Below are 3762 nucleotides of genomic sequence, written 5' to 3'. Positions count from 1 at the left end.
TTCCTGCTGCTCAGAGGAATGCGATTGTGCTTCTCAGGAGAACAGGGGGATTGGATGAGGACTCCTCTTGCTCAGCCCCGAGGTGAAGCCGGCAGTCGCTGGGCTCGCCCAAAGGAGGAGGTTGGGTATCTTCAGCGCAGCTGTGGTTGTTTGTGCCGAGGGGAGCTGGCCGACTTCCTTCTAGCCGGAGGAAAAACTTAACGTTTCTGTAGGCTTTGGGTAGCATCATCTCTACCTCAAGCCTTTTGCATGGGGAAAATCGACAGCAGTAACGAGCTGGGTTCTTGGTTTCACCTCCCACCCTTCCCCGCAGACGCTTCCTTCTTGAATCAGAAAAGAACTTTGTTCCCAGAAAGAGCTTTGCTTGCAGCTCTCACCTTCAGGTCTCCTCTCCGACTCAGGAGCCGGTGCTCTCTCTCTGATGTTGCTGCCAACGTTGTCTGGCAGGTAGGACGTGGTGTTCCTCAGTGGGCAGGGTGGAGGGGTTGCATCCCTCCCTCCCAAGACACGGGGCTTAATGTGAACTGTCTGGTGCAGGCAGCTCCCCGTGGTGGGGAAGCAGCGGCTCAGTCAGCTCAGACGAGGTCTGGGTTTTACACGGTGTTTATAAAACCTCACTCCCAGCCGTCGATCCGGCCGCTCGGCCTCTCTGCAGGGATGGTGCCCCAGTTCTGCCTGGTGTTATCTCAGCCTGTCCTCAGCAGCACTTGTGGACTGGCTCCAGGCTTCGTCCTGCTCCCCTTCTGTCAAAATGTGCTGAAGGAGTGGGATGGGCAGCTGGGCCCAGAATGCCTTAAGCTCTGAATGGTTTTTTTACTGGTTTGTGAATTGTTTGGAGTATACCAAAACTGCGTGGGTCGCGTTCAGATGGGCAGGTGTTGTCAGCTCTTCTGTAACCCAGAAAACCAGAGGAAGGTGTGAGCTGTGAGCATAGGTGTTTGGGACTGCTCCAAGCCCTCGCACGTCTGGATCTGACGGCCACTGGACGTGCTGTGGCTCTGACTGCGCTGGGACGGCAGGGGCTGTCTGCGTCCAGGCTGAGCAGTGAAACACCTCCCAAAACGCACGGTGGGCCCTGCCTGACCCGTGCTGGTTCTGGGGGACACAACAGGGCAGGGGTTGGCAGTTTTCTCAAGTGAAGCTCACGTAGAAAAGAGCCGGGGAAGGTTGTGCTCTGGGCCTCCTTGTTTGAGGACCGATGGCGCTCCTGAAGCGACCGATGCCCTTTCCCTTTGGTCTCCCAGAACGTCGGCTGCTTGTGATGCACCAGACAGGACATCCCTAACCAGGAAAGTGAAGGTGTGAAGCAATAAAAAAGTGGAACTCTCGAAGAAGAATTAAACCTGTCACCACTATGGGTCTGGTTTTGATAGCACTTTTTGTTCTGAAGCACTTAATACGTTGTCCAAAATAGGCACCTAACTGTATCTGAAATGCCACATTAAGAGTCTTTTTAGTAAACAGTTAACACATTACGCACATCTCTTCCAGGAAGGAGTGGGGGGAACGGGTAGGTTGGCTCGATTTCTTTTTTCAGATGCCATAAACCACTGAGAACTGTGAGCTGTGCAGCAAGGGGGCTCAAAACGCCTCTCCAGGAGCTCCCGAGCACGCGTTCGGTGCTGCACCCCAACTCCCCGCTCCTGGCTCCCTTCCTGGGCTTCCTCGGAGCGGGGAGGAGAAAACCCTGTTGGTTGTTTCTAAGAGCCTGTTGGTGGTGTGTGGGTACGAGACATGGCTGGTGGCGATGCGTCAAGACGAAAGCTTGGTCCGTTCCCTTCCCAAAGGCCGCGTCTCGTGGCTTTTCAGCGTTGTCTGCAAAACGCGTCGAGGTACGGGTGCGGGGTTTGGTTCCTTGGTGGTGGAGCAGGAGGGGGGGATGCAGCCGAAGTGCTGAGCTCTGCACTTCATCCATAGCATTAACCTTCATCTCGGGCCTCCTGCGCCAGTGGGTGGGAGGCAGGAAACCCTCGCCGCCCCGGCGTGGCCGTGCTGCGTCGATGGAGGCGGCCGTGTTCTCCTGCCCTCTCACAGCAGCATCGGCCAAAATCGCCATCCTGTGCGCTTTGTCCAAAACCTCCAGCCCTGTTTTGGTGCAGGTTTCCACCCCACAAACCTCTAACACGGACGCGTGGGCCGTGGTGTCAGCACATGGCAAAGACGCTTCGGCTGGTACCGCAAACCACTGGTGCTTCCTTGCTGTCCTGCAGCGGGGTTCTGCTCTCAGGAGCATCCCCAGCGATTTCATGGGTTTGCTACCTGCGAGTCTGGGAACTCCTCCACTCTCTCCTGCTTCCAGGATGGTTTCCTCTTAATTTTACCAGTCGTTATTGCTGGGACAGGCATAAAAACTCCAGCGTCCAGATCCAGGCTGGCTGTGCAATAGTGACAAAGTCAGGAAAGCTTTTTGATATCCACGTGAAAATGTGGGGGAAACTGTGTATAACGTAATTGCCCCAGTGCAGGGGAGGGAGGACAAACAGCGGGAGGAGCGATGACACCGATGGCTCTTGCGTGGCTGCTGGAGAAGCCACTGCTGGCAAAGCGATGTGATCGCGTCGGGATGGGCAGTGCTGGTGCGGGTGGAGGCGCTGGAGCTTGTGTGGAACGAACGACACTTTATAAAGCTGTGATTTCTGGAAGTTAACGTTTTCACCTGCATTTTCACAGGGGAAGAAAAAAAATAAAAGTTTGAAAAAAAAAGAAAGATTGCTGGTGGTTTGGTGCCTTGTCCCACAGGGCCTGACAAGTTAACGTTTTCACCTGCATTTTCACAGGGAAAAAAAAAAATAAAAGTTTGAAAAAAAAGAATGATTTTGCGTTCTCGTTGCTGGTGGTTTGGTGCCTTGTTCCGCAGAGCCTGATGGCCGCGGCAAATACAGCGCTTTTTGGGAAGGGAGGCCTGGTGTTAAAGTCTGCTCTGTGTTACCCCAGTTTCCTTCCATTCTTCCATCCATCCATCCCTCTGTCCATCCCTCCATCACTTGATCCATCCCTCGACCCATCCATCCATCCTCCATCCATCCCTCTGTCATCCATCCTCCATTCATCCGTCCATCCCTCTGTCCATCCATCCCTGTCCATCCCTCTGTCCGTCCATCCATCCCTCTGTCCATCCATCCCTGTCCATCCATCCTCCATCCATCCCTCTGTCATCCATCCTCCATTCATCCGTCCATCCCTCTGTCCATCCATCCATCCTCCATCCCTCTGTCCATCCATCCCTCCACCCACCCCTCCCTCCATCTCTTGCTCCATCCACCGCACCATCACCCCCCCACAAAGCTTCACCCCTTCTCGCAGCCAAGTGAGCTTTATCCTCAGAGTCATTTTTATTACCAGTTCTGCTTTAGATTAAACAGGCTCTCAGTATAGAAAAATAATGTATACAAATTAGCGGTTAATGTTTTACATTTCTGGCTTAAAGGCATTGATAAGTTACACATTCGTTTCCCTTCCCTCCCCTTGGAGCTTGTGCGCGGTGCGGAGCCGGCTGGCGCTGAGCATCCGAATTACAGCAGGAAGCAGTGGCCGCTCTGGGCTGAAAGCTGGGGCTGGCAAGGACGTACCCGGCAGCAGGCGAGCGGGGGCCGCTTAATGAAGTAAAAGCATTCACAGGTTAATTGCGACAGAGCACGGTTTGGGTTTACTGATAGCAGCGAGGCGGGGAGGGATCGAGTCCCAGTGCATGGTTTGGAGCCTTGTGCAGCTTCTCCGGCCTTGGCCTCCTGGGAGATTGTGGTGTCTGGTGCGGGGATGGAG

The sequence above is a fragment of the Mesitornis unicolor genome, unplaced genomic scaffold (genome assembly GCF_000695765.1).
Source record: "Mesitornis unicolor isolate BGI_N332 unplaced genomic scaffold, ASM69576v1 scaffold14057, whole genome shotgun sequence".
Taxonomy (NCBI): Eukaryota; Metazoa; Chordata; class Aves; order Mesitornithiformes; family Mesitornithidae; genus Mesitornis; species Mesitornis unicolor.
This window is presented reverse-complemented; position numbering follows the sequence as displayed.